Here is a 26,327-nt window from a genome sequence, read left to right as displayed (position 1 = left end):
CCTGTCCTTGCCGGACAAATTTAATGGGGACTCTAAGTATTGCCGTGGCTTTCTTTCGCAATGTTCCCAGCACTTGGAGATGATGTCGGACCAGTTTCCTACTGAAAGGTCTAAGGTGGCTTTCGTGTTCTGCCTTCTGTCTGGAAAAGCCCTGTCATGGGCCGCACCGCTCTGGGACCGCAATGACCCCGTCACTGCCTCTGTACACTCCTTCTTCTCGGAAATTCGAAGTGTCTTTGAGGAACCTGCCCGAGCTTCTTCAGCCGAGATTGCCCTGCTGAACCTGGCCCAGGGTGTTTCTTCCGTTGGCGAGTACGCCATTCAGTTCCGTGCTCTTGCTTACGAGTTGTCCTGGAATAGTGAGATTCTCTGCGCGACCTTTAAAAAAGGCCTATCCAGCAACATTAAAGATGTTCTGGCCGCACGAGAGACTCCTGCTGACCTACATGAACTCATTCATCTAGCCACTCGCATTGACATGCGTTCTTCCGGATGGCGTCTGGAGCTCCGCCTGGATATGGACTTTGTTCGCACGAAGCGTTTTTTCTCTCCGGCTCCTCTCTCCTCTGGTCCTCTGCAATCTGTTCCTGTGCTTCCCGCCGCGGAGGCTATGCAAGTTGACCGGTCTTGCTTGACACCTCAAGAGAGGACACCACGCCGCATGGAGAATCTTTGCCTGTACTATGCCGGTACCGAACACTTCCTGAAGGATTGTCCTATCCGTCCTCCCCGCCTGGAAAGACGTACGCTGACTCCGCACGAAGGTGACACAGTTCTTGATGTCAACTCTGCTTCTCCACGCCTTACTGTGCCTGTGCGGATATCTGCCTCTACCTTCTCCTTCTCTACTATGCTCTTCTTGGATTCCGGATCTGCAGGAAAAATTTTTTTGGCCTCTCTCATCAACAGGTTCTACGTTCCTGTGACCAGTCTCGCCAGACCCCTCTACATCTATTGTTTTTACAATAAAAGATTGGACTGTCTCGTACGTTTCCACACAGAACCCCTCCTAATTTGCATCGGACCTCATCACGGAAAAATTGAGTTTTTTTTCCTCAGGTTCTTTGGCCCCAAGAAGAGGGGGAGACCCAAGGGGGGGGGGTACTGTTACGCCGAGCGCTCCGGGTCCCCGTTCCTCCCCGGAGCGCTCGCCTCATCTTCGTTGTTGCAGCGCCCCGGTCAGATCCACTGACCGGGTGCGCTGCGGTCCCGCCTTCAGCCGGGATGCGATTCGCGATGCGGATAGCGCCCGCTCGCGATGCGCACCCCGGCCCCCGTACCTGACTCGCTCTCCCTCGGTCCTGTCCCGGCGCGCGCGGCCCCGCTCCCTAGGGCGCGCGCGCGCCGGGTCTCTGCGATTTAAAGGGCCAGTGCACCAATGATGGTGCCTGGCCCAATCTTCCCAATTAGCTTAATTGGCTCCCACCTGTGCACTTCCCTATATCACCTCACTTCCCTTGCACTCCCTTGCCGGATCTTGTTGCACTTGTGCCTAGTGAAAGCGTTCCCTTGTCTGTTCCTAGTCCGTGTTCCTGACCTCCTGCCGTTGCCCCTGACTACGATCCTTGCCGCCTGCCCCCGACCTTCTGCTACGTCCGACCTTGCTTCTGCCTACTCCCTTGTGCCGCGCCTATCTTCAGCATCTTCAGCAGCCAGAGAGGTGAGCCGTTGCTAGTGGATACGACCTGGTCACTACCGCCGCAGCAAGACCATCCCGCTTTGCGGCGGGCTCTGGTGAAAACCTGTAGTGGCTTAGAACCGGTCCACTAGCGCGGTCCTCGCCATCCCTCTCTGGCACAGAGGATCCACCACCCGCCAGCCGGCATCGTGACAGTACAGGTCCACTTTAACCTGACACACATTTATAGCATGGGTCATGAGCTGGCGGGTGCTGCCTGCTATCTACAGATGACACCTGCCGGCTATGACCAATATCAGGGATCACACTGATGCAAATCATTTAACTGTTAAAGTGCTGCTATCAATAGAGATTGCTGCGTTTAAACAGTTTTTGACACACATCCCTGATGTCTAGTGGTCCAATCACCACCATGATATAATCACGAGGTGCCAATCGGTTGTCAGGGAAGCCCGAGGTCTGTACTAGGCCATGGTGCCTGCTGTGACGGAGCTATTGATACAGCCTGTCAATGGCTAATAAAGAGCTACTAGGTATCTACAACTTGTTTGGTTGTTATTTTAGTGCTTTAGGACTTGGAGCCATTGTTATTGATCTAATGTCGCAATCATAACTTATTCAGCTAAAATGTTTGCACTAGCATTCATAGCAATCACCCTAGCCACTTGCTTTAATTTTATCAGAGCTGGCATGAGGAAACACAAGCAACACCCTGTAAGAGACACTAGTCCCTGTAAATGGTATATCCAGTTAGAAAAGGCTACACTTAAAACTTAATAAATGGTATATATATATTATATAGTGTATTAGGACCATTTACATTGACTGTGGGCCCTTAGGCCTCTTGTTAGACTGAGTAAATTCATACAGACATCTGTGCATTGATGGCTCGTTGTTGGTTAAACAGATCAATAATTGAAGTGACACATGATGCAATGGAGCAGGTTTTATCTATAATTCTGCTCTAGTCATAATACATTGCAAATGAAAACATGACTATTTAACCTCTCCGGATAGTCAGCCTTCTGATAGCGCTCATTTCGCTTTGTGTATGTACTGAACACATTTAGTAGTGTGTTACATTAATGTATCATGTGGAATATATTGTTGCACTGTTAATTCAGTGACAGTACAATAATTGGCAAATGTAACAGAGAAGGAGAAGAATAGTTTCAGGACCATGGTCAGCTTTGTTATGTGTTGATAAAACGATTAAGCTCTTACTTCATTATCGTGAATACTTCAGGTAATACTTTTCTGTACAGAGTCAATATTAACAATGGTAACAATGTTTTCTTAACTCCCATAGACTAGAAAAGAAATAGTTGTGATGCAAATTGTCATCACTCCAGCAGCCATTGCATCAATGTGAGGACAGCACAATTCTAAATTGTAAAGGAACTGATTTACATTAAGATAAATTAGTCTGATCACTAACCCCTATAGATCTATACAGGTTTATCACCAAGGTGAACAGGCAAAATGGTAATTATTGTATAATATCCACCAAATAAAATAATAATAATTATCTTTATTTATGCACCAACATATTCCACATCTCTTTACAATTCAAAGGGTTCATATTCAGACATACATTACATGATAACAAGATAATTAAAGGGAACCTGTCACTGCCTAAGTCATTTGATGATCCTCAATGGCTTCCTCCCTCCCTACCAACCTTGATTTATAGTCAATATATGCAAGGAGGGTCAGGTCACCCTCTAAGCGGGAAGTAATCCAGGCATATGGATATCCACATTGCAGTAGAGAAGATGACCAGCATAGAAGAAAGCACTCTTCCGATAGTGGATAAAAAGTAGCATTTTATTTAAATTTCTTTAAATCAGCATATAGACAGGGCCATGTTTACACGGTCTTTTAATCTATGAGAAGATAGGGGTCAATCAAAAGGTAACATTGCTTGATTTTTACAATGATCCAGCCATCCTAAAATAGTGTAGGGCATGGAAAGCTACATGAGCCAGTCATGAATCGGTATGTGTGTGTGTGTATATAGATATGAAATGCATATGAGAGTACTGAATGGTAAAATGGAAAAAAAATGTGATAGGACTGCCTAAAAAAATAGTTGTTAGGGAAGAGATAAAACTAAGGATGTTGGGAATTAATCTGATTAGTGCAGCAGGAGAAAAATCTTGGAGTGATTTACTAGAGAACAAAATCCTGGTAGCTTCCTTATCAGGCTAACTGGTGGTCATGGAGCTCCTGTTCTTCAGATAGGCTAGGCTCCCAGAGGTAAAACCCCTAGCAGACATTTTTGCACCACCTGCAGAAATTCCATAATAGTTTTTGAAGAGGACTTACATTACTAGCCATCGCAAACGGTTATTCTCATATAATTATAAAAATAAATAATGGTAAGCCAAAGTGGTCAAAAACAGTCATTTAGGCCAACTTTGTAATTAGAATAAATTTGGAGCCATACTTGACATGCCATTAGGCTAGTGGCATGACCATTTCAGGTAACATTTTAGGAACAGATGCTTTGTGTGAACATGAGGAGTAGCACTATTTCTGACCATCATATAACTTGTATGTGGAATTTTTAACCTCTCTTAAAGAGTCATCTCTAATTTACATTGTTCTCTAACCTAGTGGGTGGAGCTTAGTCTTTATGATGTCTCCCAAATACTGCACATACACAGAGAAGAGAATCCTGCTATTCTGTGGCTTTATAGTACACCTTAAGACATGCCAGCAGCATGGAGAACATTATAGACTTGTAGTGTAAGCTGGGAATCAAGCCCTAGGGTGAGATATATTGCTTATAGTTAGTTTGTATAGTCTCTTTGTGATCTCCCTCCCCCCATCACATTTGTCATCCCCATATCTTCATAGATTTGTATTGGCAGCATGTAACCTGATTTCTCAGTGAGCTAGACTGGCTTGTTAACAAAGGACAGAATTGAGCTGTTTCTTCAAAGTGTGGGTGAGAAGGATGACAAGAGGAAAAAGAGGCTTTGTTTCTCTAATATGTTTGGTGAAACAAACAAAGCTCCCGCTTTCAATGCAAATGTGTATTAAAACCAGCGTTTACCATGTGCCATTTATAATATTGGCTGGGCCTTACTTACAGCTTTCCCTTCAAGGCACTAAGCCTGAATGGGCCTCCATTTAAGGCCTATTTTCACCTAAAATTATCATCATGACTTACTTATTCCTCAGCAATTGAATTATGTAAGCCTAGGTCAATGGTAACCTAAAAGAATATCAACAATAAAATCATCAACTGTGATGCTATAAATTAGTAGCACATCTAATGGATGCAAATGTCACTCACATTTACACAAGGCATAACTGTATAGTGAGCTGCCAGATTCTAGTGTTCAGCATTGCGGACTGTGTTCCCCAAAAGTCATGTGAGTCATATTGGGAAATACAGGACACACTATGCTATATCATAATCTAGATTATCTATACATTGGTGGCCCTACTGCCAAATAATATTAAATATTACCACCATTCCTTTAAAAAAAATGTATAATTACCTCCATACTATGATACCATGACTGGATAACTCCACCTTACCATGACTATAAATACAAATAAAAATACAGGAATACAAAAATTACCACCACATTGAGACTTAAAGGGGTACTCCACCCCAAGACATCTGATGTCTGATCGCGGGGGAGTCACTCCTGGGACCCCCTTCAATCTCCAGGAAGGCACTGCAGTCATCCTGTGCATGGAGCGAATTTTGCTCCGTGGCAGATCACAGATGACCACCATAGTTACGCCCCCTCCGTTTATGTCTATGGGAGGAGGCATGACGGCTATGTACTAGCCATCATGCCCCCTCCCATAAACATGAATGAAGGGGGCATGGTGTGACGTCAAGAACACAGAAATTGTCGGGGGTTCCAAAGGCCGGACCCCTGAAATCAGACATGTTATCCTCTATCCTGTAGATAGGGGATAACATGTCTAGGGACGAAGTACCCCTTTAATACAGATATAGTAGTTAGACACCACACAACGCAGGGGACATCTGTCCCAGACTGCAAGAGAATTCTTACCACTACAGTTGTCACCTGTGTGGACATCTTTGACGTTATTCTTTCCCAACACATCGCTACTATCATCTATTGCCCCATTTTACATGCTATTTTGCTGTGTCATATTATTTTAGTTTATATATAATGTTTGTTTGTTAATTGAAATATTAAAGTGTAATAGATTTTTAAAAGGGGACAGGGCTGCTTAAAATAAATAAATAATACATAAAAATAAATAAATAAAAAGGGTTTGTCACCTGCCGGATACTTTAATACTGCTGTTCCGATGGTGCCCAGGTCCCCGCTAATCTCCCCTTATTGATCACAGGCATTTCTTTATATACCCCAGGTAGTGGAGATCACTGTGTACCTGGGCAAAATTGGAATTTGTATCACTGGACAACTGCTTTAAAATTTAGCTCACCAAATTCCTCCACTTGTGCACCCTCCCCCATGAGGATTTAGTTGCCCATGCCCTCCCTGAGGATGGTGCTGTGGCTTATGATCTTTTCTCTCTGAGTACCCTATTAGCGTCGCCATTCCCCTGTAGTGCAGAGAAAAGAAGGGAACATTGCCTATTTTCCTCTCAGTCTTAGGTACTGGACCTTTAGTGCTTAGTGATAAATATGATTCTAAATACTGCTGTCTTTAGTGACTGGAAATGCTACGTCTACACCCCCTACACCTGCACAAAGTTCTAGTATGCAAGCACTACAGAATTCCAACTGCATGGCATAGTTCTGAACATACTTCTCTGACATGCAGGAAATCTTGTACATTGCAATAAGACACATGTACCATTATGTCATATTATTACACTCATACATATAGTTGGTTTAATTCTCTTTTAAGAGTGGAAACAAGTCATATTTAAAATACATGGAATTAACAAGAGAAATATTTGTAATTCTCTGAAAGAAAAAATTCTCATCACGGCAATATAGACATAAACTTGACCTCTTCTGTATTTATATTTTAGTGGAATGTAGGTGTGAAAATAGTCCATTCTGAATTCCAGATGTATCAGAAATGTTATTGCTCTGCGGTGGTGGAAATCTTGTTGGAATGTCTTGCTTAATGTAAGTCTACCGTTGCTCAAGATTTTTAGATTTCTAGAGAATGTCATGTTCTGTAACATACTATGCTATATATAGAACGTGCGTGTTTACATACAAGTGTTACTGGAAAGTGCCAGTGAATTATTTTTTTTACTATGTTTTAATCCACCCCTCCCACAAGTGCCCAAACATTATTGCTCTCTTCTTTCTCTTATTATTATTTATTCAATTTAATTATTATCATTATTTTTATAAGAATATATGTTTACAGTTGCTGGGTCACTGTCTTCCCGCTCATGATGAAGGCACAGATATTTCTGCTAACAGTCTGTCCGTGTGATGTAAAAAAAAAAAAATATTACGGGAGCAATTATTAACCCCTTGATGCAGTGTGATTGTATATGGTTCAGATTACACTGGCACAGGAATTGTGCCCACATGTTCACTTCAGAAGCCTGGCTGTACTGCAGAGATCAACATCTAGGTATTTTGACAATGGCAGTAAACTTGCAGAATTAGGTTGCATTCACACCTCGTTTTTTAAATACGGGTGCCGGATCCGGCTCTGGGAGGGGCAAACCGGGAGCTCCCGTACCCCAGCCGGATCAGCCTGTGACTCCATTTACTTTAATGAGCTGACTGGAGTCAAACGGTGAATCCGGTCGGTTTAGTTTTGACCTGTATGCGGTTTCCTGACCGGACCTATAACTGTAGTATACTACGGTTTTAGGTCCGGTCCAAAACCGGATACGGGTCAAAACTGAGCCGACCGGAGTCACCGTTTGACTCCGGTCGGCTCATTAAAGTAAATGGAGTCACGGGCTGATCCGGCTGGGGTATGGGAGTGCCCGATTTACCCCTCCCCCAGCCGGATCCGGCACCCGTATGTAAAAAACTAGGTGCGAATGCAGCCTTACCTATCAGCACTGTCGAAATGCAAATTAGAATGCTGAGGCCTAACAAAGAATACACTGACTGGCACAGGGCCAGGACAAGGGGTATAAAGGTAGGCAACTTCCTCGGGCAACACAAAGAGGCGGGGCAGGTTTATTAGAAAATAAAAATTTTAATGAACAGATTTTTTCTGTTGCTGGCACCTCTTATTATCTATCACCAGACACTGCAGACATGATAGCTAAAAGTAGCCTGCCTCCTGTCATCATCCTGACTGCTGCTGTAGAATAATATTTAGAAGTAAAGTATTATATGAAGAAAATGATCTTACATCTATGTGGTACCGTTTTACAGGAGACCATCATGAGGCTGCAACACAACGTGCTTATAAAATTTGCCAGGATCGGCAGAGACAGTCCCTCCAAACAGATATTTAGGGCGGGCATTTAAAAATAAACAAACCCCAAATACACATTGCTATCGTGCTATGGGCTGCACGATTGTAGAAAAAAAATGTTGGCTTTGTGCAATAATACTTTTTTTTGGTTTGTAAAAGTGTTCAAAACACACATGGTGTTGCTGAGTGTTAATCAATATGCTTTATCTACCCAAAAATGGTACCAATAAAAATAATTCTTCTCCCATAAATAAGAAGTCCACATATGGCTACATTGACTTCAAAATAAAAAAGTTGTTAAAAAAAGTATGCATATTAGGATTTGCCATAATCTTATCGACCCATATGATATGGCACATAATATTGCACAAAACAATAGTAACATTTCTGTGTTTTTTTCATAGAAGAAAGAGGAAATAAAAGTTTATAAGTTAAATGTATCCCAAAAAGTGCCATTGACAAATGCAACTCACCTGGTAAAAACAAGTCCTTAAGAGGGTACTCCGGTGGAAATTTTTTTTTTTTCATATCAACTGTCTCCAGAAAGTTAAACAGATTTGTAAATTACTTCTATTAAAAAAAATATTAATCCTTCCAGTACTTATCAGGTGCTGTATACTACTGAGGAAGTATAGTTGTTCTTTTCTATCTGACCACAGTGTTCTCTGGGAGAAAATCCCCATAAAAAAACATCTCCTACTCCGAGCAGTTCCTGACATTCCTGACAAAGGTGGCAGCAGAGAGTAGTGTGGTCAGACAGAAAAGAACAACTCAACATCCTCTGTAGTATACAGTAGCTGACAAGTACTGGAAGGATTAAGATTTTTTTAATAGAAGTAATTTACAAATCTGTTTAACTTTCTGGAGCCAGTTGATTTGAAAAAAAAAAAAGTGTTTTCCACCAGAGTACCCCTTTAACTTTAACCCCTTAAGGACCCAGCCCAAATATACCTTACGGACCCGGCCATTTTTTTGAACATCTGACCACTGTCACTTTAAGCATTAATAACTCTGGGATGCTTTTACCTTTCATTCTGATTCCGAGATTATTTTTTTGTGACATATTCTAGTTTATGTTAGTGGTAAAATTTTGTCGATACTTGAATCATTTCTTGGTGAAAAATTCAAAAATTTGATGAAAAAATTGAAAATTTTGCATTTTTTTTTTACTTTGAAGCTCTCTGCTTATAAGGAAAATGGATATTCCAAATAAATTTTATATTGATAAACATATACAATATGTCTCCTTTATGTTTGCATCATAAAGTTGACATGTTTTTACTTTTGGAAGACACCAGAGGGCTTCAACCTTCAGCAGCAATTTTCCAATTTTTCACAAAATTTTCAAAATTGGAATTTTTCAGGGACCACTTTAGTTTTGAAGTGGATTTGAAGGGCTTTCTTATTAAAAAAAATACCCCACAAATTACCCCCATTATAAAAACTGCACCCCTCAAAATGACATTCAGAAAGTTTGTTAACCCTTTAGGTGTTTCACAGGAATAGCAGCAAAGTGAAGGAGAAAATTCAAAATCTTCATTTTTTACACTCGCATGTTCTTGTAGACCCAGTTTTTGAATTTTTACAAGGAGTAATAGATGAAAAATCCCCCCAAAATTTGTAACCCAATTTCTCTTGAGTAAGGAAATACCTCATATGTGGATGTCAAGTGTTCGGCGGGCGCAATAGAGGGCTCAGAAGGGAAGGAGCGACAATGGGATTTTGGAAAGCAAATATTGCTGAAATGGTGTTTGGGGGGCATGTCGCATTTAGGAAGCACCTAGGGTGCCAGAACAGCAAAAAAAAAAAAAACACATGGCATACTATTTTGGAAACTACACCCCTCAAGGAACGTAACAAGGGGTACAGTGAGCCTTAACACCTCACAGGTATTTCACGACTTTTTGTGAAAGTTGGATGTGTAAATGAAAAAATAAATGTTTTCACTAAAATGCTGTGTTTTCCCCAAATTTTACATTTTTACAAGGGGTAATAGGAGAAAATGACCACCAAAATTTGTAACCCCATTTCTTCTGAGTATGGAAATACCCCATGTGTGGACGTCAAGGGCTCTGCTGGCGCACTACAATGCTCGGAAGAGGAGGAGCGCCATTGAGCTTTTTGAAAGAGAATTTGTTTGGAATGGAAGTCGGGGGCCATGTGCGTTTACAAAGCCCCCCGTGGTGCCAGAACAGTCGACCCCCGCCACATGTGACCCCATTTTGGAAACTACACCCCTCACAGAATTTAATAAGGGGTGCAGTGAGTATTTACACCCCACTGGCGTTTGACAGATCTTTGGAACAGAGGGCTGTGAAAATGAAAAATTTATGGTAACACCAGCATTTTAGCGAAATTTTTTTTCTTATTTTCCCATCCAACTATTTTGTCAAACACCTGTGGGGCGTAAATGCTCACTATAATCCTTGTTATGTTCCGTGAGGGGTGTAGTTTCCAAAATGGGGTCACGTGGGTATTTATTTTTTTGTGTTTATGGCAGAACCGCTGTAAAATCAGCCACCCCTGTGCAAATCACCAATTTAGGCCTCAAATGTACATAGTGCGCTCTCACTCCTAAGCCTTGTTGTGCGTCCACAGAACATTTGGGGTATTTCCGTACTCAGGAGAAATTGCGTTACAAATTTTGGGGGTCTTTTTTTGCTTTTACCGCTTGTCAAAATTAAAATTATGGGGCAAAACCAGCATGTTAGTTTAAAAAATAAAAAACTTTTTACACTAACAGGCTGGTATAGACCCCAACTTTTCCTTTTCATAAGGGGTAAAAGGAAAAAAAGCCCCCCAAATTTGTAGTGCAATTTCTCCTGAGTTCGGAAATACCCCATATGTGACCATAAACTGTTTCTTTGAAATACGACAGGGCTCTGAAGTGAGAGAGCGCCATGCGCATTTGAGGACTTCATGGGGATTGCATAAGGGTGGACATAGGGGTATTCTACGCCAGTGATTCCCAAACAGGGGGCCTCCAGCTGCTGCTAAACTCCCAGCATGCCTGGACAGTCAGTGGCTGTCTGGACATGCTGGGAGTTGGTGATTTGCAACCGCTTGAGGCTCAGTTTTGGAAACACTGCCGTACGATACGTTTTTCATTTTTTTGGGGGGTGGGGGGGGGACGGACAGTGTAAGGGGGTGTATATGTAGTGTTTTACTCTTTATTTTGTGTTAGTGTAGTGTTTTTAGGGTACATTCACACTGGCGGGCGTTTACAGTGAGTTTACGGCTAGGAGTTTGTGCTGCAGCAAAAAATTTGCCGCAGCTCAAACGTGAAGCAGAAAACTAACTGTAAACCTGCCTGTGTGAATGTACCCTGTACGTTCACATGGGGGGGGGGGCAAACCTCCAACTGTTTCAAAACTACAACTCCCAGCATGTACTGACAGACCATGCATGCTGGGAGTTGTACTTTTGCAACAGCTGGAGGCACACTGGTTGGAAAACCTTCAGTTACCTAACTCAGTATTTTCCAACCAGTGTGCCTCCAGCTTTTGCAAAACTACAACTCCTAGCATGTACTGATCGCCGAAGGGCATGCTGGGAGATGTCGTTATGCAACAGCTGGAGGTACACAACTACAACTCCCAGCATGCCGAGACAGCTGTTTGCTGTTTGAGCATGCTGGGATTTGCAGTTTTGCAACAGTTGGAGAGCTATAGTTTATATATAGTTTATAGAGACCACTGCACAGTGATCTCCAAACTGTGGACCTCCAGATGTTGCAAAACTACAAATCCCAGCATGCTCAGACAGCAAACTGCTATGTGGGCATGCTGGGAGTTGTAGTTTTGCAAGATCTGGAGAGCGACAGTATAGAGATCATTGTGCAGTGGTCTCAAACTGTAGCTCTCCAGCTGTTGCAAAACTACAAATCCCAGCATGCCTAAACAGCTCTCTGGGCATGCTGGAAGTTGTAGTTTTGCAACATCTGGAGGGCTACAGTTTAGAGACCACTCTATAATGGTCTCAGACTGTAGCCCTCCAGATGTTGCTAAGCAACTCACCGGCTTCCGTAGGATCCACGGAGCTGCATCGCCGTCCTCTTCTTCCGTCGATCGTTGCCCGCTGCTGCCGTTGATCGCCGCCCGCTGCCGTCGCTGATGGGTGAGTGGACTTCGGCGCCAGTCCTGTGTCGTTTCCCCGTTCTGCCCCGCCTATTGTGGGTGGGCAGGATGGGGAAACCGAAAGTACCAAAAGTAAAGCCCCCTGCCCCCGAACTGCTATTGGTGATCAATAGCAGGGATAGGAGGGGTGGCACCCCTGCCACCTCACTCCTATCGCTTCAGGGGGATCGTGGGTGTCTTGGACGCAATTCACTTGCGATTTGCGCTGATCGCCGACATGGGGGGGGTCTGATTACCCCCCTGGATATTTGCGCGGGGTGCTTGCTGATCGATATCAGCAGGCACCCCGGTCCGGTCCCCGCCCGGAGTGCGGCGGGGACAGAAATTCCCACAGGCGTATTGATACGTCCTGGGTCCTTAAGTACCAGAAAGCCAGGGCGTATCCATACGCCCTAGGTCCTTAAGGGGTTAAGGCCAAAATAGTCCCATCTTTAAGGGGTTAAAGGGTATTTCCAACTAAGCCATAATGGTTGGCAGTTGGAAAAAGCCTGATGCCCTTATTTGCTTATTGTTTTATTTTCTATACATATTATGGTACAAAAACACTTTTTGGTTTGGTTAGGTCTTTATTAAAAGTGTCCTCATTTTCTCTTCTACAGCCTCTGCAGCCTTAAATCTGAGCTATATTTTCTCTCTAAACTTGTTCACAGCCTATATAATTATTTCCCTGCAGACTGCTTAAAGAGGTTATCCACCATAAGGTGATTTTAGTTTGTACCTGGCAGGCAGTAATGGGCATGTTTAGGAAGGATCTGCACTTGTCTTGGGGCTAAATGGCTATGTCATGAGATTACCATAACACTGTGGCTAGATTTTTGTGAACTTGTATTTCCTGTTTGCCTTTTCTTTTTTTGACTACAAATCACACAATCCCATTTTCCTCCCTCCCACACATCAGCCACCCCACCCATTGAAACAAAAGACCTGTGGTTTTCAATCAGGGTGCCTAGAGCTGCTGCATTAGTTGCAGTTGATCTCTGCAGTTGCAGCGATCGCTCCACCCATTGAAGCAGACAGGCTCCCTGTCATCAGCTGACTAGTGATTCAGGTCTCAGCCGCATTGCAAGCTGGGAAAAATCTGAGACAACAGTCATTTTGTATGCTGTTAAAAATAAATAGTGGGGTGAAAATCACAGAAGAATTGGGAGAAAACTGTCACACACAGGTGCAGACACTATATTATAAACTACACAAATTTTACAGCCCCTATAGCATAGTCAAATAAAAAAAAATCCTGGAATACCCCTTTAATATATGCTTTCCTTTCCAGCCTGTGTAAGCTGCCCTCCAAGGATTCATTTCCACCTGTTCACACTGGTGTATAACCCCCCCCCCCCTACTTCTGTTATCTCTATCAATGAGAGAGGATTTATTTTTATCTTTTTCTGAGTAGCAGCTAAATAATATTACATTTGTAATGAAGACTATCTAAAGAGTTTATTTCTCATTCAGGAACAAAATGCTCAATAAAAAAAATTGGTACAAAGGTGTCCATAGCCCTCAAACATGTCTTAAATATGTGTGTGGGTGCAGTAGAAGCAATGATGCTACATTTCACCAGTACCCTGCTTGTCTCTATTCTTGTGTGAGATTGGTCTGTAGTATCTCTGTCTCACCTTGCAACATGGAGAACCCACTGCTAGGGGTTTTCTGTCTGGTTAAAGTATAAAATGGGGAACACTAGGTTAAAAAACAGTAGGTGGGGAACACTAGGTTAAAAATCAAAAAACAGTATTTATTTTAGTGAACTCCCACTATTGGCAGAGGTTGGTCATAGCAACATTTCCTGTGTGTTAAGATAGGTACCAAGTAGTGGAGACCAGGACACTGTTGGGACAGTGTCACTGTCTCTCTATGTAAGTTTCATAGTTCAGACAGTTAGTACTACCTACTTGCCTTTCCCTGTAGGGATGTAAACATATCAATCTGTCAGAGGCAAACAATGAGTCTGATTTTTGTCTTGGTGAGAACAATTTGGGAAACGAATGCTGAGCTGTGATTGGTTGCTATCTCAGACAAAAAAAATCAGACACATTTTTGTCTCAGACAGAGTAATAAATCTGGGCCTGTGTGATTGTTTTTTATATTTCATTGTCATGGTCCTGAATGGAGTACATTATCTAGGTCCTTATTGTCACTTTTTTAAACATTTAGTTGTACATCATTTTTTTGGATACATTTTTTTCAGTCCCAAGGTAGAAGGAAAACATTACAGTAACAGGGAGAACTGCAAAGTGCATAGAACATTTTTATTACTGCATCTGACCAGCACTGCCAAGCCACCAGTTACTACTCCTGTTAAACATAACCGTGATTTATTATTTTCTACCATAGTTTTATTACAGGGCAATCCATATTATGTAGCATTAATTCATCATTATGATCAAGGTGGCTAAAACCACGCATTGTGAGGGCATGTCAAGAAATCTCATACGGCGCTGTGTAAGGAACATTCCTTCTAAGCTGGCCTCGGAGTCATTACTTTAACAGCATTTGCAGAAAGAGTCAAAAGGAACATATTTTAAGAGGAATAACAGTTGAACTCAATGTAGGCCGGCTAAGCTACTGAATTGGATGCCATCTTCAATGGAAAGGTGCATAGACGGTGCCAGTTAGCAACAAGTTCACTTGTCCTTAGGACAAGCCAAACAGTGGATGTTGTACTCTGTAACCAGGAGAGACCAATGATGACTTTACCAGCTGGCTAATAATATATGGATAACTAACACAGTTGGCCTGTTATATAGAGTATGTGACAAGCAGGCGGCTCAGTTACACACAAGCAGCTAAATTACAAATCATGAAATATTACAATAATAAACAATAAAATACACCACTTCTTCTACCCAGCCTTGCTTGTCATCGAGAGTCTTTTTTTTTTCTCATGTGATTCCAATTTTCCTTGATAGAAAGGGCAGAATATTCCTTGACATAAAATTAAGGCTGTAGCCTGTTTATCCTACTGGTCCAATGATTCATTTAGCTACTTTATTTTTTAAGTACTCAGACTACGTTAAAAAAAAAAAAAAAAAAGAAAGCAGTACTCGCCTGCCTGATCCCCTTGACCAATAACTTGTTGCTGCAGTGACCCATAAGAGCCAATGACTGGCTGAGTTGGCATTGTGCGTGTCAAGACAGGAACTGGGAAGAGGAAATCAGCAGAGAAACCGGGCACCATTGGAACAGCAGCAGTGACGGATCGCAAGGATAAATATTTATTTTATAAAAAAAAAAAAAAAAAAAAAATAATGTTTTTACCCAGCCTGAGCACTTTTAAAAATCAAACAAAATGCCAGACAACCCTTAAAGGGGTTGTGCGCTGCTCTGCCTTTTGGAGCTCCGCTCGTAGCGTCCGGAAGTTCACTACTCCGAACGCTGTGTGCGGGCTTCCGTGTTCGCGGCCGCCCCCTCGTGACGTCACGCCCGGCCCCTCGTGACATCACGCCTGCCCCCTCAATGAAAGTCTATGGGAAGGGGGCGCGACTTCTGAGAGTACCCATCTCAGAAGATGTCTGATCGCAGGGGTCCCCCAGCGGCAGGACCCCCGCAATCAGACATCTTATCCCCTATCTTTTGTTTTTTAACTGAATCTGCCAAGGTACTGGCCTATGTCTATCAATCTAAACAGGGAGAGAAGAAGGTAGCAGTAGCATTCGGGAGCTATAGGCGAGAGGTTCTGGTTCCAGGGCCATAGATGTATTTGCAAAGGTGCAACCGAAACATTGCCAGCCTGTGTTGGAATGCAGCTACATCCATTTACTTCAATTGTGCGTGCTGTGTTGATTCTTCCTATTTGTATCTATCTATAAAATAAAAATCTAGAAAAGCAGCACAACCGCAATAAGTTTCAGGTGCAGCAAGCAGCTTCTGGAGCATTGGCCAAGAATAACTCCACAATTAAATAAAGCAAAAGCATCTCACCGCAGCATGCAGTCCATGATAAAGTACAAAAAGGGGGATTTATTCCAAATAAAAAAAGTGTTACAAAAGCAGCTGCTTTTGTAACACTTGTTTTTTTAATATGGAATAAATCCACTTTTTTACACTTGATCATGGACTGCGGTGAGATCCTTTTGCTCTATCTATCTATCTATCTATCTCATAGCTATCTACCTACCTGCTTACACTTTTCATTTGTTTCTTATTGATTATACAGGTACTCCGTGACTTAGGAAGAAAACACATTTCTGTTCCAGTACTTAGCTAAAGTATACAACTTTACCCACTGCAATCAGGTGGCCATGAAGTGACAAGTGAGCTTATACGGTTGGATCAAAATGTATAGCATGTGGCCATGTCTTTCCAAATTTATAGTACAACTTGAATCAGTTCTAGTTTTATACTTTATCCATGTGCTGGAAAACAAGTATCTTCTCTGCCGGGAAGGTGTGTGCACTGGATTTCCACTGTACAATAATTAACTTCATGGGCAGTGAGATGGTTGTGTACACATTCTATTTGTGGTGGACTCCTGCTTCATACTCTGTAATTAAAGTGCACCTATAATATTACAGAAAAAGAGTAAGCTTCTAAATGTTACTCAGTAGGTCTAGCTTTTGTATTTTGCTCACAAATCCCTATGTTCTGCTGTTCACTCATTCTGCTCAGGAAGGCGCATATCCGAGGCAAGCACTGAGCTTGCCTTCACTCATTATGCAATCACTTCCTCCTTGAGTCTGCTGTGCTGAGTCTCGTCATCCAATCAGGACAGGTTGCTCTGTAACCCCCTCCTCTCTGTTTTCATGCTGCAGTCTGATAGGATAGGACAGAGGAGAGGACTTTTTCCCAGCCTGTGCTTCAGCTGGGACAAAGATGATGCGGCAGCCAGACAGGATTGTGCTCTAGATGGTATGGGGACCCCTAGTGGTCTTTTTTATAAGCCATGATTTCTATAAAAATTAGATAAATTATTTTTTGAAGTATATTAGAAAGGTTAATATTTTATCAAGATGTACAATATATAAAACATTTTTTTTTTTAAAGATAACAAAAAGTCCAATGTGATCATTTTCCAAGAGTTCAATACTTTAAAAAAATTGGGTTTATATACCTATATATATTGTATTGAACAACATTGTCCCCAATATTAGAGCCTGTATAACCATGGCAGAGAACTACATGCACTTAGCTATTTTACTGTAATAAAAACGATTAACAACCCCATAACGGTTGCTGAAGATCCCCTCTCTGGGTGTACTTTCTGTCACTTCACTGTTACTCCAGCCCCAAATTATTCATAAAGCTCCCCAAGTAAATGCCATTTCTTGGGAGCTGTCTTATGTGCGTAAATGGCTTGGGGATTTTGGGCTGAATAGTGTCTGTCTTGATCTTTGGCCTTTAGTGAATCATTTAATAAGCCAAGAGTGTTTATCCAATGTCCACTTTTGGATGAGATACAGCGTAAGACCCTGTGCCATGTGTGAGTACCTGTCTGAGAACACATTCCCTAATGTAAAAACAAGGTTGAAACTATTTTAAGATGTTGGAAAACATTATTGCTGGTCTGTTCCACGGTCACAGCTATTTCATTGTTAGCAACCAAATATGAATCCTATGTCATAAAATCCAGCTGACATGTGCAAATACTCGGTTTTGACCGAGAAAATAGAAAATATTTAATTTTTTTATACATATGACATTTTATTTTCATTCCTTTTCAGGCCAAATACATTTGTAAATTGTAAAAAATCTGTTTGAAAAATTGGTAAATAGCTAAAGTTGTCATCCTGATATCGCCTAATATGAGAGTTGGGCTAAATAGTTCAGTCTTCGACTCCGAGCATGGAGGACAACATCAAAGTTGCTGCTCACTACAAAAAGAATCTGTTTGTCTTTTCCTAAGTAAAGCCTTCCACTTGCATTACTTTTTTCTTTGAAGCCCTCCCACTTTAGGCCCTGGGAAAACGTTAGAAAAAGACTTTGCTATCCAAAGGGCTGTTTCACTGTATTGTATTTTACAGCTAGACCTGAACGGGCTAAAAGCAATTCAACTCGTCTCTTTTACTTAATGTAACGTTTTTACCCTTTTGCTAAATCTTGTCTTCAGAGGGAAATCCTGTGATCTTCTTATTTGTATGCATGTAAATCAAGCCATCCTACTGACCATGTATTAATTACAAGTAACATAAGCTATCTTACCCAGCATCCTCATCCTCCGCTCTGCATGAAAAAGAGACTGAACACACAACAGATGGAAATGTTATACATGCATTTATATGTATTTTATTATATACTGGATTAGTAGGAAATTATTGGAACTCAGAGAACAATTTGACTGTGCTCTATTTTCTTCTGTGGTAATTTCATCTTATTCCTACCTAATTTGCCCTCTGTTATTTATCCTATCATATCTCATTTATTTGTCTATCTCCTATCTATCATCTATTTATCTACCAATCAATCATATAATTGTCTATCTATCTCATCTTTTTCTATCTATCTCATATCTATCTGTCAATCATTTATCTTTCTATCAATTTCATATCTATCATATAATATCTATACACTTATATATACAGTATTTATCTACTTGACATCTATCTATCTATCTATCTATCTATCTGCCAGTCTAGCTATCTATTTATGGATAAAAAAGAGAGAGGCAAAAACCGGGCACTGCAAGCTGGCAAAAATAAATTGAATGAGACAAAGGAATTTCTCTGTGGCCATGGAGGTGGGATGTGATATGAAGCAAGATGCTGTGTGGTGCTCACGTCCAAAAAAGTAATGCAAAATTAAATGAGGAGAAAAAAGAAAGAAGCGGAGCACACACCTGGATGTCTTGCTTGTGATGATTTATTCAACGAAAACCAGTAGGTTACAACATTCTGACACCCCTAGACCAAGCAGAGCTGGAGCGGCAGGAGCTACACACCTGGACAACAGTGCTGTTTCACGCTCACGCGCGTTTCCGCAGGTCCCTGGTGACAGCTTCCTGTTGCTCAGTACGGTCTTTAAGTAGTATACACTCATTATGTGCATCATAAAAACAGATAGAAAATACTTAGAAAAATATCTAAGGATATGTATTAGGAAACAAACTTGTACAGTGGGGATCAAAAGTTTGGGCACCCCAGGGAAAAATTGTATTAATGTGCATAAAGAAGCCAAGGAAAGATGGAAAAATCTCCAAAAGGCATCAAATCACAGATTAGACATTCTTATAATATGTCAACAAAAGTTAGATTTTATTTCCATCATTTACACTTTAAAAATAACAGAAAACAAAAAAAAATGGCGTCTGCAAAAGTTTGGGCACCCTGCAGAGTTAATATCTTGTACTGCCCCCTTTGGCAAGTATCACAGCTTGAAAACGCTTTTTGTAGCCAGCCTATCAATTCTTGTTTGAGGTATCTTTGCCCATTCTTCCTTACAAAAGTCTTCCAGTTCTTTGAAATCTCTGGGCTGTCTGTCACGCACTGCTCTTTTAAGGTTTATCCATAGATTTTCAATTATGTTGAGGTCAGGAGATTGTGAAGGCCATGGCAAAACCTTCAGTTTACGCCTCTTGATGTAATCCCTGTGGATTTTGAGGTGTGTTTAGTATCAATATCCATTTGTAGAAGCCATCCTCTCTTTAACTTCAGCTTTTTCACAGATGGCATCAAGTTAGCATCCCAAATTTGCTGAAATGTTATTGAATCCATTTTTCCTCGTGAGATGTTCCCTGTGCCACTGGCTGCAATACAACCCCAAAGCATGATTGATCCAACCTCATGCTTGACAGTTGGACAGAGGTTCTTTTCATTAAATCCTGTTCCCCTTCTTCTCCAAACGTACCTTTGCTCATTCCAGCCAAAAAGTTAAATTTTAACCTCATCGGTCCACAGAACTTGTTTCCAAAATGCATCAGGCTTGTCTATATGTTCATTTGCAAAGTTCAAACTCTGATTTTTGTGGTGAGGACGTAGAAGAGGTTTTCTTCTGATAACTCTTCCATGAAGACCATATTTGTACAAGTGTCCATTTATAGTGGAATAGTGTACCACAACTCCAGTGTCTGCCAGATCTTTCTGGAGGGATTGTGCAGTCAAACATGGGTTTTGAATTCTTTTTCTCACAATCCTGCGAGCTGTTCTGTCTGATATTTTTCCTGGTCTTCCAGATCTTGCTTTAACTTGCTTTAACCACGGTTCCTGATGACTGCCATTTCTTAATTACATTACGAACAGAGGATATTGACATCTGAAAACGTTTTGCCATCTTCTTATAGCCTTCTCCAGCTTTGTGAGCGTCAACTATCTTCAGCTTCAGATTTCTAGACAACTGCTTAGAAGAACCCATGGTGCTGATTGTTGGGGCAAGGTCAGATTAGTCTGGGCAATTAAAGCCTTTGAGATTGACATCACCTGGTCTTCCCAGATGATGATTGAGAACAATCAATGATACTGGCAGGTCTCAGCTTTCAAAGGGGGCAGTGCATGCTATAAATTCGGCAGGGAGCACAAACTTTTGCAGACGCCATTTTTTTGTTTTCTGTTATTTTGAAAGTGTAAATGATGGAAATAAAATCTAACTTTTGTTGACATATTATAAGAATGTCTAATCTGTAATTTGATGCCTTTTGGAGATTTTTCCATCTTTCCTTGGCTTCTTTATGCACATTAATACACATTTTTACCTGGGGTGCCCAATCTTTTGATCCCCACTGTATTTATCATTTATCTTTCTATCTAATTTATATCTATCATCTAATATCTACTGTATATACTTATCTCATATCTATCCATCTACTTGGCCTTTATGTATTATCTATCTATCTATCTATCTATCTATCTATCTATCAATCTATCATCTATTTACCTTATATACTTCTTGTGACAGCGCGATTCATCTCCCTTTCTTGGAACTCCTTTTATCTATTTACCTGTCTCATATCTATCTATCTATCTATCTAAACAAAATCATCTCCAGCAGAAGATATAGGGTACATTCACACGAGCCATATTTGCTGCTGCGTATTTTCCTACCCATTGAAGTCAATGGGAAGCTAAATCAGCTGAGTATTTTGCTACCCACTGACTTCAACTGAAAAAGAAAATATACAGCAGCAAATACACAGCAAAATACAGCACGTGGGAACGTACCCATAAGCTGGATAGGGTGCACACAGTCTCTGTAGGGACTTATGACCAAGGTCCTTAGATCAACATTTATCTATTTTTATCTATCTATCTCTCATATAATCTTTCTTTCGTCTAACTTCTATGTATGTACAGTATGTATCTATCTATTAATCTTTCTAGAATCTATTTGTTAATCTATCTTTTCTCTAGCTTCTATTTACTTATATCTGTCTATCTATCAATCTACCCACCTGCTTTATGCTGCTTTTAGGCCCAAAGTAAATTTGCTTCTGAGCTGAGAGCAGAGAATGGGTCAAATGTGACACCTTTTTTCTCTCTCTTCTTGCCGCATTAAACATAGTTCTGTAAAGAGCACAATTTAGGTGGAGAATCAGAGAACCTCTTTATATCATGCCTTTGCTACTTTAATTAAAAGGGACACTACATTCCAACTGGAAATATCCTGTGGGAAAACGCATTATGTATTTGATGAAGAGTTAATTAAAGACTTCTGTGAACTCTCTGAAAATGTCTCTATTTTAAGATTATTTAGTAAGTCGAGCGAACATTGCACCTGTTTTAAATTTGCGGCCTGTATGATCCTATAACTACATAAACTACAAACCACAGCGGTCACAAATCAATATCTGAAGAGAGGTAGGGGTGGACGTTTACAGACACAAATCGCTATTTAAGTAGTGTGCAGCGAGACGGCAGGTGAGGATGGAAATATGCAGGAAGTCGGCTCATTCATGACTAGGAGGCTGAAGGGATTGCACAAGTGAGACATCTGAGAGATGGCCTTCTGTCTAGATCAGGGGTCTCAAACTGTGGCCCTCCAGATGTTGCAAAACTACGGCTGTCCGGGCATGCTGGGAGTTGGAGTTTTGCAACATCTGGAGGTCCGCAGTTTGAGACCACTGGTCTGGATGCTGTTCACATAAATAAGAATCCATGACATATCAAAATGTAAGTCGGAATGTTTCTCTAAGGTTTGATGAATAGCAGCCTGGTACGAGACTAAATTTATGAGAACTCAGTTAGAATGAGTAACTATGAACTTGTGACCCCATTTGGACTGATACTCTATGAGGGAGATTTATCAAGACCTGTGCTAAAGAAAAGTTGACCAGTTGTCCATATCGACCAATCAGATCCCTTCTTCTATTCCTCAGAGACTTTTTCAAAAATGAAAGAAGTGATCTGATTGTTTGCTATGGGCAACTGGTCGACTTTTCATCTGCACAAGTTTTGATTAATCTCATCCTGTGTCTAAAAGTGGACGGTGCCTTTTATAATTTAAAGGGGTACTCTGCCCCTAGACGTCTTATCCCCTGGGACCCCCATGCAAAATAAAAAAAAAAACATTAACTCACCTTCCTATGTTCCACCGTTGCGCCGATATTGGTGTCCCGCTCCTCCGGTGCTGCTCTTCTATGTGGCTTCTTAGGCTCGGAACGTCACAGTGCAGTCAGTGTATCACCAGCCATAACGATGTCCCGCCTCGGCCAGTGATAGGCTGAGTGCACTGTCATGTTAAGAGCCCGGGCAGCAGGGAGAAGGCGGGGCCCAAGCTCCTATCACTGGCCAAGATGGGGCATTGCTGTGACTGGCGATACGCTGACTGCAGAGTGACGGTCCGAGCCTAAGAAGCAGGAGGCAAAGCTGCACTGGAGGAGCGGGACAACAATATTGGCGAAAAGGGGGAATGTAGGAAGGTGAGTTAAAGTTTTTTTTTTTTTTTTCAGCCCGGGCACAGGGGAAGCTAAAAGTGTTGCGCCGCAGTTCTCCTTTAAGGAACCAGACCATTTTTGGCCTCGAGGACACAGGAAATTTTTGTGTTTTAAGTTTTTTTCCTCCCCTGCTTCTAAGACACATAACACCTTTATTTTTCCATCCACAGACCACAGGAGGAAGTACAAGGTGGGAATGAGAAGACACTCACGTTTCCAGTAGGTGGAGGATTTCTTTCATTCAAGGTGCATAAAACCGGACATCTGCGGGGTGCCGGACTGGATCAAACAGGAGCCATGGATATAGTGATTACGTGCCACAGCCAGTGCTTCATCTGAACACTGATGAAGCGCTGGCTGTGGCGTGCAATGGCTAAAACCATGGCTCCTGTCTAATCCCGGTGTGGCGCCCTGCAGATGTCCGGTTTTATGCTCTTGGAATAAAATAAATCCTCCACCTACTGGAAACGTTAGTGTCTCCTCATTCCCACCTTGTAATTTTACAATTGGCCCTTTTTCTTTATATGGGAAGAGCACTGCTGTCAGCAGTGCAGGTGTCCGTAGGTCTGTGTATACCGCATACGAGCAAGAATGATTTGACTGTGAAGGTGTCAGTGCCGACTGCTGTGTCTAGCTTAGTTCTAACAGACCATATGAGGACTTGTTTTTTGCAAGACCAATTTTAATTTGTAATGACACCTTTCATTATACTATAAAATGTATAGTGCAGTGTTTATTACAGTAAAACTGACATGTTCTCTTTATTCTGTGAGTCAATACAGTTAAAATGATATCCATGGTTACAAAGTTTTAATTGGCCTTTTCTGAACCCTAAATCTCTTCTTTTTTTTTCCCCCTCCCCATATATGGGGCTGTATTTTTATTATATGTGACTTTATCATTTCTTTTTAGTCCTTTTTTATAGGATGTAATGTGACCGTAAATCAGCAATTTTGGAATTTGGTATTTTTGTACGTTTGCGCTACTCACCTTATGGGATCATTAAAGGGGTCATCCAGGAATTGAAAAACAGAGCAGATTTCTTTCATAAACCACTCCCTGTCTGTCTCCAGGTTGGGTGTAGTTCTTCAACTCAGTTCCATTGAAGTGAATGGAGCCAAGTTGTAATACCACACCCAACCTGGAGACAGACAGGGAGCAGTTTTTGAAATATATTAGCTTTATTTTTCAATTCCTGGATAACTCTTTTAATATTATGTTTTTTTTAGTTCAGACATTTCCCCCAATGATACCAAATATGTTGACCTTTTGAAAAAAATGTTTTAATGTTTTTTATGAGCAAAATAGGAAAAGAGGGGGTTTAGGTTTTTATTGGGGGAGGGGCTTATTCACTTTTATGAAAGTTTATATTTTTTCTTTAATTGCTATATACACATGTACATGTATGTCTTGGTGTGCCAAGTACCAGGCAGCCAGGGTGTACGGGTACATTATGTGCCCTCAGGAGGTTGAATGCAAGTAATCTGTAGAGTTTAAAATTAAATTCAGTGATGCCATGCCATTGAGTGCTTTTACTAGTGTGAAATGTTGTTTCAGATTTGTATGATTCCACTCTATTTACTATTGGCACACACAGGTTGGGAAAAGTTCTGACTATTTTTTTTATTGATGAAAATTTCTAGCCATATAACTCATAGGATTTTGTGTGAATGTCCCTTTTCCGAAAGGCCACATTTTGGCGCACAACCAGACCAATAGTAAATCAGGGTCAATGAGGGTGTTTGTAGTTGAAAATAGGCAAACATAGACCCAGCAGGCAAGTGATTGTCTTCAAAGTTACCTCCTTATTCTGAGACAGGGGCATTACAAGGTCTCCAAAAGACCAGGAGCTGGAGCCCTTAGCCCAGCCATGTCCCCTAACCATACCATCAACCACGCCCTCAGACAGGAAAATAAAGTGTCCAAAGCAGCAAACACAGCAAAGGCACGACAGACTGTTTCACATCAGTGACGCTTCATTTTTACCTTAATGACCGGGCCCCATTTTTCAAATCTGACTCGTGTCTCTTTAAGTGGTGTTAACTTTGAAATGCTTTTTCTTAGTGAAGCAATTCTGAGATAGTTTTTTTTTTTTTTTTTGTGACATTTTGAACATTATATTAGTGGTAAATGTTTGCAACAGGCAACATCACTGTGCGGTTAAAAATCATGTTATCTTTATTCTGTGGGTTGGTATGATTATTGCTATATCCAATTCATATTGTTTTTTATGTTTTTTCCTTTTCACAACAAAATCCTTTTTTTTCTCTTTTTTGTGAGGGCTTATTTTTGTGAGACAAGTTGTACTTTTAATTTACTTTATTTTATTATATTATATAATGCATTATGAAGCCAGAAAGAAACTATATGCATCCAAAATCGAAAAAAAAAACAAAAAAAAAAACGGTAAAACTAACATGCCAACTTTATTCTATGGGTCAGTACGATTACAATGATACTAAACTTAGATAACTTTTGTTTTGAGCTGTGTTGGGGTTTATTCTTTGTGCCATGAACTGTTGGTTTCAATGGGAACAGGTCTGTGGAGCGCTCCTTCTATCTGCACACCACAGTCTGTCTGCAGTGAGGAGATCACGGCAATGTATGGAGGGTGGGAGAACAGCGGGGCTGACAGGTGCCAGGAGCGTCATGTCACTTCCTAAAAGCCATCGTTGTCTTAAAGCAGCAGTGACAATAAAAAAAAATCAATAGCAGTAGCCTTAGACCTGGGCTATGGGCCTGAGACCTGGTGCTACAGCCCCATTAGCCCCCCCTAGCAACACCCCTGTTCTGAGGTATCTTGCTCAGAAGTCTGGGTTGAGTATGGGCACTCAACCCCATTGCCCACATTTATTTATTTATTTTTAAACATACCATGATCTTGTAAAATGTTATAATACTCCCAGTTTACTGCCCCCATCATGATAAACCACCAACTGCCTTTATTTTTTATCACTTGTTAGTTTTCTACCTTGATATTGCTCTGTATTTCCTACTCAGTCTCAGTCAGATTCACAGACTGGGAATGGGTCGTTACCCAGCAGGCGTGACATCATCTGAAGCAATACAGGGGTGAACTTTCTCCCTCATTCTTCTGCACACAGCCCAGAATAGTTCAGTGTGATATGAGCTATGACTGGATAAGGTTGTACGCCCCCCTCCCCCCCTTTTTAAAACACAAATAAAACATAGAAAACTTCATAAAAAAAAAAAGTAAATTATAAAGATTTTTTTATTTACCATAAGGAGTGCAATAGCAAAAATTTGTATTAATGAGAGTGTCCATGTAAATAAAAGCATACATGTGACTGTCACGATGCCGGCTGGCAGGAGGTGGATCCTCTGTGCCAGAGAGGGATAGCGAGGACCGTGCTAGTGGACCG

At 41.2% G+C, this 26,327-nt stretch overlaps 1 long non-coding RNA gene across 3 annotated transcripts in view; it reads left to right on the top strand.

The window, feature by feature from the left end:
- The window catches only part of LOC130281830 (uncharacterized), a 47,482-nt gene that overhangs the window by 14,099 nt on the left and 7,056 nt on the right, over window positions 1-26,327 (top strand). The window contains exons 3-4 of one of the 3 annotated variants that reach the window (XR_008846121.1): window positions 6,641-6,740; window positions 16,303-16,399. This is a non-coding gene — a long non-coding RNA (uncharacterized LOC130281830). The remainder of the gene's footprint in view (window positions 1-6,640; window positions 6,741-16,302; window positions 16,400-26,327) is intronic. The other 2 variants (XR_008846122.1, XR_008846123.1) reach the window with 2 other exon arrangements.

Source organism: Hyla sarda, chromosome 7 (assembly GCF_029499605.1).
Source record: "Hyla sarda isolate aHylSar1 chromosome 7, aHylSar1.hap1, whole genome shotgun sequence".
In the NCBI taxonomy this organism is placed as follows: domain Eukaryota; kingdom Metazoa; phylum Chordata; class Amphibia; order Anura; family Hylidae; genus Hyla; species Hyla sarda.
The sequence above is the reverse complement of the archived record's forward strand: the minus strand, read 5'-3'. Positions and strand labels throughout refer to the sequence as shown.